Raw genomic sequence first — 14,541 nt, 5'->3', positions numbered from 1 at the left:
AAATGATGCCTGTGAGCCAAGATTCCCAGGAGTCATAATTTACCAAGTGAACAAATCCACAGGGAGGCCTGCGGATCTAAGGAGACCCTTGAGTTGATTCTTTAGGGCTTTTCAATTTGGGGTGAGACCAGGGCTGGGGGTTTACACCTATAATTCCTGTACACAGGAAGCAGAGTCAGAAGGATGGTGAGTTCCAGCCCAGCCTGAGCTGCACAGTGCTAGGTAGCAGTTACCCATGAGTGATGGGGATATGCACAGGGAACCTAAAATGCATGATTCTTCACGGTCTCTAGAGAAAAACATTGTCATTAAAGCTTCAACTCTTAACAGACTCTGTTAAGATCAAAGTAGCTCACCAAGGTCATGAGATGGCAGAAGAAATTTTTGAGTCACAAACCCTGAAGTGGGTTCCTGGAACAATAGATCCTTATTCAATAAAGCAAAGACCCAGCACTGTAAATGATATCCTTGGAGTGAGGAGGACCCAACAACTTGATCTTTGTGAATTTGTGCACCTACCCCAGCCTCCTGGGGTAGAATGGCTTATAGCAAAGACAGATACAAAATGGAAGAGATGTGATGCTTTTCTCCTGTGATTAGTTAATTCGTGGGCCCAAGAAGGAGTCAGTGCTTTTCAGCAAAGGCAATTTGAGTGCCTATTACAGCTTCCCCCTGTTAAGCAGGGAGACACCAGGAATTCTCCTAGTTTGGAACACCACTGAGCCCCAATTACCCAGCTCAGAGGCAGTGCCAGCAGAGAATGTAGAGGATCAGTAAGAGGGGTGAGGGGCTGGGGTGGAGCTCAGGGCTGGGATGCTGTGGTCACAGCTTATGCCCTGTGGGGGCTGAAGGAGACACTTGGGAGCCCTACAGTCATCCTATTGGTCTGGCAGCCTTTTCACTGTTGGTTTAGGAATCAGTCATGAACCCAGGCTGATGGGCAACCTGTGTGGTCTCTGCTGGCCTAGAACTCCCGATCCTCTGACCTAAGCCTTTGGAGTGATGGCATTATAGGCGTGCTTCACCATGCCTGGCTCTGCCTTTGAAACCAAGGTCTTTCTACAGTGGGCTCTTCTCTGTGCACCAGGTGCGCTGTCTCAATACTAGGTTTGGGAGCTTCCCATGGTCAGCTTATCTGGGTTGTTCTGTCGGATACCCTTGTGGGCAAGGTAGACAGGCTCTGGAAGGCGATGCCACTCCTGTAGTAGGCATTAACTCTGTGGAGCAGGGGATATGGGAGCTGTGGAGTTTCTGCCCAATTTTTCTGTGATTCTGAAACTGCTATAAAAAAAAAGAATCAAGGCAACAGTAATAAATAAGTGTGTCCGGGTGCTGGCAGCTCACCCCTGATAGTCTAGCTACTCAGGAGGCAAAGGTGAGGAGGAGAGCAGTTTGAAGCCAGCCCTTCAAACTTGGGAAAAACCCTAACTGGAAAATACCCAATGCAAAAAAAAAAAAAAAAAACCTGGTGGAGTGGCTCAAGTGGTAGAGTGCCTCTCTGGCAAGCTAGAGGCCTTGAGTTCAAACCCCAGTACTGCCAAAAAAAAAAAAAAATTAAGTGTGGTGGGGGATGAAGGAGAGCAGTGGTGAGGGTGAATTCACTTGATAGACTTGATTTATTGTACGAATCTTTGTAAGTGCTACAATGAACCTGCACCCAGCACAATAAGTGTGGCAATTCAAGCTCTAACATTTTATTCTTCTAAATATTAAATAAGTAATAATATAATTTAATGATGTTTACATTAATTTTTGAAGGTCTCATATCTTAATTTGAACTAATGTATATTTGGAAAGGCTTCCTATATATCCTTCAGGCTGGTCTCAAACTTGCTTTTTTTGCAGTACAGGGGTTGGAACTCAGTGCCTTCAGCTTGAGCCACTCCACCAGCCCTTTTTAATGATGGGTTTTTCAACATACAGGCTCATGAATTATTTGCCCTGGCTGGCTTGGATCCCAAATCCTCAGGACCTCTGCCTTTTGAGTGGCTAAGATTGCAGGGATGAGCCCCCAGTGCACAGCTTCAAACTTACAGTCTTAATACCTCAGCCTTCTGAGTCTGGGATTACAGGCATGTGCACCACACTCAGCTTAATTTTTCAGTGATTACTTAGTCACTTTTTTTGGTTCTGGGAATTGAACCCAGGGCCTCATACATGCTAAGCAAGTGCTCTACCAATGAAAATACACCCAGAGCAAGTGTCTTTTTTATGAACCATCAAATCAAGTTAAGCACTGTTTTTATATACTATTGGATTCTGTGAAATCTAAATTTCCTTTATAATTTTCAAAGTGATTTATATCTTTATAATCTCTAGAAATCACAACACAGGAAAATTTACTCCCAATTTCTACATGCCAAGCAAGGAATGTTTCTCCCTTTTTCCCCTATTTCTCCTACTCTATCTTGCTATACTAAAAAAAAATCCCTGCTATAATAAAAAAAAAATCATACACACTATGGATGCTCAATAGTCTCCCTTAACAGCAATTTTGTAAATGACCACGGGAAGCAGTGGTGCTGGAAAACACTCACGCCTCTGTCCTGAGCGTCCAGCAGAGGGCGCACGAGGCCCACAATTTGGATCTTCTCTGATCTCTGAGGTGAATCCAGGAGCCAGGTGGTTTTCATTGTTTTGATTTTTAGTAACGGGGATTAGACTCAGGATTTCCCACTTTCTATGCAGATACTTTACCACATTAGCCGAACACCCATGAATCCAGTTTGTGCCCCTACTGTCTACTCCTGCTGCCTGCTATGTCTCTGCTGTTTGGATGAATCCTGATTAAATGGAGGTCTTATGTGGAGGCTGAGTCCCATTCTGTGCCTGACTCCCTGCTGTCCTCCCTGTTAACAGGAATGGAGAGTGAACTGAAGGATGTGGTAGCCTTGGTTCCTGCTAAGAGGGATAAAGAGGGAAAAATAAGCACTTGCCTTTCTATGATGCCTCCCCCCTGTTTCAGATGGAACCCTTAGTACAGGGGAGGAATATTTGTCCCCATAGTGCAGGCCTTGAGTGCAAGGGGCAACCAAATGGTTATGAGTTTGCAAGAGCATGGTGTCTGAAATATGGCTTACACCCAATTCCCTTTCCATGCATTTTGTCTTTCCCTTTCCCCAGCCCCCAAGGATGTGCCTATGGTCCACCCCAGCCTGAGCACCATGGATTCCTAACCTCTTTATTCCCAAATGGACAGTGTCCTTTTGAGTGGGTCTGAGCAGCTCACTTCAGCTGACAGCCTTGTGTGCATAACCACTGGCCAGCCACACATGGTCGGAGAGAAGGAAGAATGGAAGGCATGGTCATTGTGGCTCTGATTGTTGATGCCATGAGTTCTTGGACTTCAGCCTCACTGATCAGACAGCTCAGTGCCTTTGGTTCTCTACAGTCACAGGACTTTTCTCCATTTACACTGGACACCAGGATGGCAGAATGGGCAGAAAAAGAGTGTTTGCATGGAGGTTCATGTTCCATTCATTTCTGACCATTTTTATATAGATGATTGTGCAGGGTGACACTCTCACGCACCTCTCCAGCATTATGACATATCAACACATTCTGATTTGTATTTGACTGTATAAGACACATGTCCAAAGGACACATTGCTCTCTGGGTCATCCTTTCTCCTCTAATCTGAGCCCCACTCCTTCCCTTCGTTTTACCCACTCCTATTGAGCAGTGATCTGAAACCATGTGTTCTGTGCTTCCATGATCAAACACATAGGCCTTCACTTTCACTTCTTAGCTGACAGAAGAAGGACTTTGATATTTTCAGCCAATTAGGCATGCATCCAACAGTAATTTAGACAGTGTTCCATGTTATAGACCCATTGATTGCCACATCGGTGGCAGTGCTCAGTACCGAACAGCAGCATTTTGGGCTTCCCTGTGTCCTTTAGTGTATCCATGAGCTCAGCACAATGTTGGGTAAGTCTCCCTGTGACCACAGAACCCAGCCCATCATAGCTCTCCAGAGGGGCAGGGTACAGCTCCTGGTTCAACTGGCTCACCTGGCTGTGTGCCACAGCAGGTCTTTTAAGATAAACATGGAGATTGGTTCCCAAATAAGTTGATCGTGCTGAGCTCAGTGACTCAGGTCAGGCAGGAGGGCAGTGAGCTGGGGATCCCTGAGCCCATAGTCCTCTGAGTCCAGGGTCTTCAAAGTTTCTGCAGATCTCTCTGGCAGAACATGGATGGGAGCAGATCACAGATAGCTCAGTGTGACGCCTCTCAGACTCAGGTGTTTTAGTTGGTGGATGCTCTGTCACTGGAACAGATGTTTCAATCTGATTCTGCAAGCTGGCAGTGAGTTATTGACAGTGACTCCAAGGAGGTCTTCAGGCACCTGAGGAGAGTCCAAGCAGTTAGTTCTGGCTAAAGGACTGTAGGGTGGAAGAGGTCAGGAATGACCTTTCCCATCCACACCCAAGTGGACCTGACGATCTGCACATGGTCGATACCAAGGATGCCACATGTTAAAGAGCGTGTTCTCTAGTCTCCCCATTCTAAGCTGAGGTCCTTCCCCATCACCGTGTGACTGGCTCACTGCCCCCTCTCCACAGCGCCCTTTTCTCTCTCTCACACACAATGTCCCAACTCTGGCCAGTTGAGACCTGCAGGAAGAACAAACTCAGGCAAGGTCTGGAAACCTGGCAGGTGTTGCTTCCTGTGTGGCTCCCTCCTCCCTGCATCACCAGCATAGCATCTGTCACTGTCCCCTTGCTTCTCTGCTGCCCTCACCCTCAATCTCAGTCTCACACACTTGCCACCTCTCCAACCTCTGCCTAAGGGTAAAGCCACCATTCAGAGAAGGGAACTTAGAGACAGGTCCCTTCCTCCTCACACAGCTGGGAAGCTCAGAGCTCCCATGGTGACCTGTGCATGTGTGAGGTGCTTCCCTCCTTCAGTGTCCCCCTCTCCTTCCTATTTCCACCACCTGAGGAAGACACACCTCCTAGGGAGGAACTCACAGCCCACCCTCCCTACACCTGACCTCAGAGTCCTAGCATGGTGATTCTCTCCAGGCCATCCACCATGTGTCCCCTCTGACTTTGAGGGGCTATGACCATCCACACAAAAGGATAAATTAGAGAAAGCCAGCACTTAGATATCCAAAGCACATATCACACTAACATTGCCACTGGCTGGCACACAGCAGGCTTGGCTCTGCTCTGAAGCAAGCTCCCCATCCATCCCCACCTGGGCACCTGCTGCAGGTGGCCATGCAGGAAGTAGGCCCTGCTTACACAGAGCTGTTGGAGGCAGCTGAGTTTGCTGAACTGAGAAGTGAAGGTGGCCACAAGCTGCTCGTACTGTTCTGGAGAAATGCATGCCAGAAAAATGATTTGAGAGATGCGAAGTTTGAGCAGGTTTCTCAGCTGGCCCAGGTAAGGAGCAACCATGGCCAGTGTGTACAGCGTCAAGGGACAATTCATTTCCACCTCCTCCATCCAGTCCAGCTCCAACAGGACCAGGACCCTGTGGATGGGCTGTGCCCTTGAGCTGCAGGTGCTCTGTTCCCAAATCTGCATCTTCCTATAGTATAGCTTATTTATCCTTTTCTCTGCTGGACCCACTCAAACAGATGTATTTGGAGTTTATTCTGGTCATGGAGCTCCAAGTTAAGGTCAACTATCTTCACCCCTGTCCTTGGTGGGACCTTCACTGCTTGGTTCCTGTTCTTGGCCTGTGGTGTGTAGTTTCTTGTCATGGCTCCAGAAAACACCTTCCAGAAATTCTGGCGCACAGACTGCAGGTCCACCACCTGCAGGTTCTGTCTCCTGAAGAGAAACAGGAGAGTCTGAGGATTTTGTCAGGGTCCCAAACTCCACTGTGCTTCTTTTCCCCACCTCAGACATCCCTGCTACCTTCTCAATTTCATGTTTGTATTAGTTTTCCTTGTTTTGTTTTTTCTGTATTTCTTTTTTCTCTTCAAGTGCTGAGGCTCTAGGCCCAGGCCTCAGGCAAGCTAGGCAAAGGCTCTTCCCATGGGCTATGATGGCAGAACTCTCTCCCTACTCTCCTCCCTGTACCTCTTGAATCCAGTGGTCCCTACGTGTACCATGTTGGGAGGAGGCAGGGACAGCTCCTTCTGCCATCTCTCCATCCATCCTAAGCACTCCTCCACTCCTGCAAGCTGGTTCCCAGGTGGAGCTCAGCAATGGCCCTGGCCTTTCTAATCTCCTTGTTGGCACTATGAGATGCATCTGCTCACCTTACTTCCCACTCTCCATGTCCTCAACTCAGTTCTCCCATGATCCCAGGACCCTCCCTTCTGTGCTGCCTGGGTCGCACTAGCTTGATGTGAACCTGCTGGCAAGCAGCATGTCAATCCTGTCCAGGGTGACCTGTAAGATTTCCACTTCTACTGTCATCATCAGGACCCCCAGGGGAATGCAGGAGAAGGACCAGGTCTGCATCCTGGCTTTCACAATCTCAATGCATCTCCTGGCTTAGGCCTCCATGAACAGATGAGAGAAATTGCTTCATGGGCAGTGTCTCCAGAGCAGAGATGTCCAGGGCCTCATTTCTCAGCAGGCTCTGCCCTGCCAGCTACAGGGGGGTGGGTGGGGCCTTGAAGGATCTGTAATGAGAGGCTCTGCCAAGCATCCAGGAAGATGCCTGCTTCAGGCCAAGCCCAAGAAAACCCATACTCAACATCAAAGTACCCATCTCAGGTCATTGTTTTGCAATGGTGGCAGAGACCTCAGTTTAAACCACTTCCTCTCAGCACCTGAGGACCACAAGGCCACAGTTTTGTGACAGCTGGCAGCAGCATGAAAATCTCACCAGCACCAACATGTGTACAAGTTTACTTTTACCCATGCATTTCCCACCAGTGCTCCTACACGTTCGGAACCCACCTCCCCCACCCCCCCAGAAGGGATGCCAAGAAGACAGTGAGCTCATCCCAGCCTTTTTGTATAAGGTTTCTGGTCATCGCTTAAGGCCCTAAAACAAAGGCAAGGGAAATCCCACGTGTCCAGCCTCCCTATATTCACTGTTCCTTCTATGTTACCCTGCCCAAGTAGAATATAGACTGGAGAAAATGGTGCCATTCATTTCCCTTTCCAATCCTTGAGTAAGTGACTGTGGAAGCCATGGAGCAGGGAGGCAGCATGTGGGAAACGCTGACAGAGGTGGAAACCCTGAGTCTAAGGCGAGCTCTGAGAGGGACATTCCCATGCGCCAGCTCTGCTCGTAGAAGCACTGAGCCCTGGGAGAGGAGTGTGGGAAGACTGGGTCAGAACAGGGCTCCACCCTTAAATTATATACAGATTGGGGTGGAGCTCAGTGACAGAGGGCTCCCTTGTATCCAGGAGATGCTGGGTTGATCCCCATCTCCACTAAATAAGCAGAAAAGTAGTCGAGTGCCAGTGGCTCATGCCTGTAATCCTAGCTACTGCTAGGGAGGCAGAGATCAGGAGGATGGCAGTTTGAAGCCATCCCTGGATAAGTAGTTTGTAAGACCCTATCTTGAAAAAACCCAACAGAAAACAGGGCCACCAGAGTGGCTAAAGTGGTAGAGCAACTAACTGTCTAGCAAGCCTGAGGCCCTGAGTTCAATCCCTAGAGTGGAAGGAAGGAAGGAAAGAAGGAAGGAACCCAATGAGTAACAGTGCAAAACATTCTAACTCAATAAATGAAAAAAATTTAACTTATAAAATCACAATAGTATCTAGTTAGAGAAATATAATTTAATATACTAGAGTTGGTGCTCGCTTTGGCAGCACATACACTAAAAAAAAAAAAAAAGATACAGAGAAGATTAGCATGGCCCCTGTGCAAGGATGACACACAAATTCGTGAAGCGTTCCATATAAAAAAAAAAGATCCTAGAGTCTAATATTAAACTGTTAAGTAACCAAAGTCCAGTCAAACTGATAATGGTGTTCTAGGAAACTTCATTTTCAGAGGTTTTAAAATGGAAGCCAACATGGTGGGGCAGGACTGTAATCCCAGCCCTAAGAAGCCAAGCAAGATTGCAAGGCCAGCCTGGGCTGTATAGCCAGACCCAGTCTCCACAAGCAAAGACCACAGCAAGATATTTGGGATGAATACAAAGCTGTGTGGCATTAAAAACCAAAGTCTTTGCTTATAACAAAGTGGCTTTGCTCAAGTGGTAGAGCAGCTGCACAGCAAGTCAGAGGCTATGAGTTCAAACTCTAGTACCGCCAGAAGAGACCACCAGCACCATGATTAATGCTGTTCATCTGAAGATGCAGAAATCATAAGGTTCTCAGTGACACCCTGGTGCAAGGCCACAGCTGACCCTGGCTAGGGAGGGTCAGGGTGTCCTTATGGAGGTGAGTCACTTACCAGATGTGGATGAGGTGCCCAGGGCTCTCTGAACCCCAGCAGGGCCAGGCAGTGACTCCAGGCTCCAGGACTCTGCTTCTCCGCTGTGGCTCCTCTGAAGCTTTATTGACCTTTCTCCTCACGCCTCCCCTTTTCAACTCCTAGTGTCCAACAGAAGGCAGCATCTGGTCAGATTCCTCCACACAGTTAATTCTGATTGGCTTTAGCTTTCTCCAGAATAAGTGATTGAATCAGTTGTCCCTCCCTGAAAGGGAAAGAATTAGGGATGGTGTGAAGGTTGAGGACCCACTCATTGATCCGCTGCACGCCACCGTTGATGGTGGTTTTCTGCTCTTTGACCATCATAATCCAGAGTGCGAGAGAGGAAAGAATTCAGTCTGTTTCTGATACTAGAGAAAACAAAACCTGAAAATGTCATTGTTTAAGGATGTTTGTCCATGTCAACATTACGATTATGTTCCAGAGTTAAAGCAGCTTGGCTGGGGGCAGTGGTGCTCACTGTTAGTCCCAGCTACTTGGGAGGGTTAGAGGGGAGTTTGCCTTGAGCTGACACCATGGAGGCAAGCCTTGTGAACATCCAGAGACACTACTCAAATAAGTAAGTAAGTAAGCAAGCAATTATGTCAATAAACAAATAAATAAGTAAAAAGGTCTCTACCACTAGAACAATCATCCACTTTTGTACATATTTCATGAATCAATGGGAAATATATTTGAGCAATAAAATAAAATATTCCAAGATGACCTGGAAGCGGAACTTTCCTTTTGCACAAGACACACTCACCTCGCTGTGATGCTGTGTGTGCGTGTTCTTTCCTTCCCAGCATGCGTGCACTCGCCTCTGCAGGATGGGGAACCTCACCCAGGGCCTCCATGCGTGCTGGGCAAGCACTGTCCCCGTGAGCGATGCCCCGGCCCTCCACAGTCAGTACCTTCAGGCTGGGGACCAGCTCAGCAGAAAAGTGCTTGCCTGGGTCATTCCCGTTCTCTCTCTGGAGGTGACCCGCTTTCAGTCTACTGGAAGTGTGCTCCTCCATTCAGAGATCAGCATGGCGCTGCCCAGGATGACACCAAGGTCCTGAAGTGTTCCATTTAAAAAAAAGAAAAATAAAAACCAAGTGTATTCTTTTCCTAATACATTTTACTATCACCCCAGTAAAAATAAATAATAATAATAATAATAAAATAACATAAAAAGTGATAATGAAGTTCTCGCCTAGACTGTGCAAGGCCATGGATTTCACTGCAGGTTACAAAAAAAGTGGTTCACATTCCGTATTTAATATTTTATATCTAAAAGCAAAGAAGAGCTATCACTCTATGGAATGCAAGGCTGCTCTGTTGAAACTGAGGATTGCTCTCCTGTGGCCAGACGCAGCAGAGCAGCAGGACACGGGTCATCCCCACAGGCTCCATCCTGGACCACAGCTCACAAGGACCTGCAGAGCCCACCCCAGTTCTAAAAACCACAGCAGGAGAACACCACCCCGACAATGTCAGGGACCCCATTGCGTTTTTAACCTGTAGAACCCTTGCTGCAGTGGATGATGGGGAGGGTGAGGGGCATAAACCTCTCTGCTCACTCTCTCTATAGCCCAGAAACATGCGATGCTCATGTACTCAGTTTTCACTACACTCAGTTTTTGTTGCATGAGCTCTGTAATGTGGACGAAAACCCGACCCAGTGTTTAACATGCAGCTGTGTCTCTTGATTCTGGATTTAAAAAAGTAATTCATACTGAAATCTTCTCTGAAACATCAGTCCTTGTTGGATTGTGATGTGTGTTTTCTTTGATGCAGGATCTGCCTATAAAGCCCATGCTGGCATTGAACTCTCCATCCTCCTCTGACTGCCTCCTCAGTCCTGGATTGCAGATGTGTCCTATCCATCCAAGATTAACTGATCTCTTGAGTCATCACAAATGAGGCAGAAGTTTGGAACCACATATAAGTGAGCATTTAAATAATTAAGTTTGACCTCGTAAGTTTCTGAAAAGGGAGACTTCTAAAATTTTATCTGGGTTTTGTTGTTGTTTCGTTTTATCTTTTCATTTCTTTTGGAGGCACTGGGGTTTGAACTCAGGGCCTTATATTTGTTAGGCCGGCCCTCTATCACTTACTCCATGTTGCCAGCCCTTTCTTGCTTTAGTTTTTAGATAGCTCACTGCTCTTCTTACTGGGGGTTTGCCTCAAACTGGCATTCTCTAGAGCTTCTCCTTACAATAGCTGGATTGTAGGCCTTCTATCATGCACAGATCAGCATTTTAATTCTGTTTGAAAATACAGTAAACAAAGAAAATAACCATCCAGTTTTATTGCACTAGGAAGAGAAGGCTTATTCCTTCCTTGCAGAGCTGGGGATAGAACTCAGAGCCTCCAGCACCGCTGGGCAAGGGCTCTGCCACTGAGCCCCTCCCAGCTTAGCATCTCAGTTGCATGATGGGATAAACACCATTCCTTTAGGAATAGCAGAAGTATGGAATCTCTTACACTTCTCCATCCTTAATCCTTTGTACAATGTAAAAAGAGAGAACACACCAGATCAATTCATGCCTAAGGCTTGGGAGTATGAGCCTTGAATGTTTCATCCCTACCAGAGGAACCTGAAAGTATCTGATGGGAACCAGCTTCTGTTGCTCCATCTCCCTGCCACACCTTAGACAGAAACACTTTGAATTAAAAAATCTAGGCAATGCTCATTGCACATACCTGTAATCCTAGCTCCTTGAGAGGGTGAGATCGGGAGGATCAATTGGTGAGGCCAGCCCAGGGAAATAGTATATGAGACTCCATCTCCAAAATAATCAGAGGAAAATGGAAAGGAGGTGTGGCTTAAGAGTTAGTGCCTGCTTTGCAAGCTTGAAGTTGTGTGTTCAAACCCCAGGAATATCAAAATAATTTTTTTCTTATATTGAAATAAGGTTTTGTCTGAAGGTTAAGAACTGTTCCCAAATGGGAAAGGAAGGTAAAAGCATGTCATGTGGTTGGTGGAGTCCCAAGTGGTAGAGCACCTGCTGAGCAAGCAGGAGGCCCTGAGTTCAAACCTCAGCACTGCCAAAAAAAAAAAAAAATCATGTGGCATAGAGTAGAAAAAAAACAAGCAATCAAGTAAAAAAGAACCTAAAAATAGTAAAGGAGAAAAAAATAAACATAAAATGCAGATCACAGGACTGTGGTAAGATTCATGAGACATAATTGATTAAAATCCCAATGCTGTGTTGATAAGTTGATAAAAGGATCTCCCAATCCCCCTTACAGTCCCTCACAGGTGGAAAGAGCCAGCCTCTCTGAGACAGCTGCTCTCTCCTGTAGAGGCAGGTTCTTCCTTCTTTTCATAAACTTTCCTATTTCTTCAACCACATCTCATGTCTTGCTGGGAAGTCATCTCTCATAGGCACACAAGAACCAAGGCCCCCAAATAAAACTCCAGGGAAAACTCAGGAGGCTGAGGCAGGAGGAGCTCTACTTTGAGGCCATTCAGCAGTCCACAGGGGAGCCCTGTCTCAAGAACAACACAAAAAGAACTGAAACTACCCATTCATGTCATTGGAATTAGATTCACAGACAATGGAACTAATACATGTTTCCTAAGGATAGCTAAGAACATTTATAATGTGGGTATCTTGGGGCAGGAGGGAGATCAAGGCTCCAATGATAGGGGATGGTGTTGCAGCAGGTATTAGGAAAATCTGGAGCAAGTAGAACCAATTGTTTACATACAAGTAAAGCTGGGTGTGAGCACCTACATTATTTTATACTACTGAGAGTATTCTTCTGTGTACTTGGAATGTTTCCTTAAAATGACACTGAGCCTATGTAAGAGACCAGACACAGAGACAGGGAATGCCGAGACCTCTGAGGAGAAGCTGTGTGTGCAGGAGAAGAATGACATGGAGGTGAAGGAGGTTTCTTTTCACTCTCTTTGCTTTTCTTTTAAATGGAAGACTGTGGAGAGTCTGTTCATACTGATGAAATAACCTGTCAGAGAAGGGGAAACTGAAGGTTCAGCACAGATGGAGCAGAGAACAAGGAGAAAACTTTGGGAAGTTAAAGAGAAGCTTCAGCGTGTCAAGATCATTAGGACCACAGGTTCAGTAACAGCAACAAATCAGAAGAAGCTAGATGTCCACAAACAGACACAGCGCTCACCTGAGTCCTCAGCTATGGGATGCTCTGTGCCAGCCAATGAGAATGAGGACAGATCTTCAATCCTTCCACTTATGTGGGAAAAGCACCATGACCATCCCACAGTAAGACACCCTTTCTGGAAGACTGGATGAAACCGGAGGCCTCCATGTGTAGGGACAAATGGAGAGGAAGTCAGAAAGGTCTGGAATGAGGCAACTAACCCAAACCCTCTAGAGAAGGGCCTGAGATGCAGGGAAGGCCAGGGAAGGTGTTGCTCTGTGTGTGTTGTGGGACAGTTTGACAGTGACGATGTCCTGCGTTACTGGGGAAAATATATGAAAAACAAAAAGCAAAGCAATTTGAGTTCTAGAATTTTATTTTTCTAAATATTTATTAAATAAGAAATACTATCCTCCATTTCTGTTTAAAGTCATTTTGAAGACTTATTTGTTTATTTTTATTTTGAGATAGAGTCTCACAGTGTACCTCAGGCTGGCCTCAAACTCACAATTTTCCTGCTTCAGTCTTCTGGCAACTGGGATTAAAGGTGAGTGGCACCACACATAAGAGAATTTCTTAATTATTGTTCATGCTTTGTCTTCTATTTTAATGGGGGAAGGGGTGCTGCTGATGGAACCCAGGGCCTTGTGCGTGCTCAAGCACTCAACCACTGAGCTACAACCCCATAGTGAGTCTCCTTTGTTTGAGCCTGCAAAGGGAGTTAAACACTATTTCAACATCCTACTGCGTTCTTTGAAAGTTCTAAATTTCCTTTATAAATTTCAAAGCAATTCATATCTTTATTATCTCTAAACGTCACAGCATAAGAATCTGACTCCCATTTCTAGCATGGCGAGCAGGAAATGTTTCTCCCTTTTCCCAATGTCACCCCGCTGTACCCTGTTATGCTAAATTAAATTCTTGTTGAAACTTCAAGCAAAATCACAACACAAATGCTCAATAGGATTTCATAACAGACTGCACACAACAGTGGTTTATGTAAAATTCGGAGCACCTTCCTTGAGGTTCCAACAGAGGGCACACAGACCCTTGCCTTGGAACCTCCACCATCTGATCACTGAAGGTGAATCCAGGAGGTTCTTTCTTTGTTTCCTGTACAGGGCTTCCCCTTTGGTGTGCAGATGCTCTTCCACATCAGCCACACGCCCATGAATCCAGTTGTGCCTCCACTGTCCACCCTTGGTGCCTGCTAAATCTCTTCTCTGTGGATGGATCCTGATGAAATGGAGGCACCATTAGAGGCCAAGTCCCATTCTGTGCCTGACTACCTGCTCTCCTTCTTGTTAACAGGAATGCAGAGAGAACTGAAGCATGGAGTAGCCATGTGGGATAAAGAGGGGAAATTTGACTCTCCTCCTGTTCCCATACCTTGGATTGAATCCTAGGTAACACTAAGTCAAATGAGACATGCCCCCAGCCTAGGCAGGTTTTTATATTTCGGCTATGAGGTAAGAGTCTTGCTAAATTTGTCCAAACTGGCATGGAAGTCAGAACCCTGCCTGTGCCTCCTGAGTGCTGAGATTACAGGTTTGCCCCACCTCTTCTGACAAGATGCCCCTAGTGAGCACTTACTGTTTGCCGGACCATGCCATGCCCTAAACACACATTATCTCATTTGCTCCTCCACGGTTCCTCAGCTGGTGGATGTCACTGTGTTCATTGAGAGGCAAACTAAGGCTCTTCCATCAGGTGCCCTTGCAAACCCCCAAAGCCTGGGTCCTCAGCAGCAGCCATCTCACAAAGAGGCTGTTTGTTCAGCAGCCCCAGTCCAGATAAGGTCCCATTTGCCCACAAGCACTTTGTTCTGACCCAGGACAGGGTAACACAGGGGATGTGAGGTGGGGTACAGGAGGTGGAAAGTCTGTGTGGATGGAGTTCAGAAATTTGAAGAGGAAGATTGAGTTTCCCTCCCTGGACTGGTCAACGGTGCTTACAATGGGATCAGCTGAGCAAGGTGTGAAAGGAGAGGAGACTCCTGAGTGTGTGATGCCCGTGTGTATGTCTGCCTCCATGGTGGGAATCACGTCTATTCCAATTGACCAAGTTTGGGAGGAAAAATTTGTAGAGAGC

At 46.5% G+C, this 14,541-nt stretch overlaps 1 non-coding gene across 1 annotated transcript; it reads left to right on the top strand.

Annotated features, from left to right (window-relative positions):
• Window positions 1–7,717: 7,717 nt before the first annotated feature.
• LOC141425180 (U6 spliceosomal RNA) lies at window positions 7,718–7,828 on the top strand. Its single transcript, XR_012450271.1, has one exon. It is a non-coding gene; the product is annotated as a U6 spliceosomal RNA (small nuclear RNA).
• Window positions 7,829–14,541: the final 6,713 nt, after the last annotated feature.

This window comes from Castor canadensis, chromosome 7 (assembly GCF_047511655.1).
Source record: "Castor canadensis chromosome 7, mCasCan1.hap1v2, whole genome shotgun sequence".
NCBI classification, from domain to species: Eukaryota; Metazoa; Chordata; class Mammalia; order Rodentia; family Castoridae; genus Castor; species Castor canadensis.
This window is presented reverse-complemented; position numbering and strand designations above follow the sequence as displayed.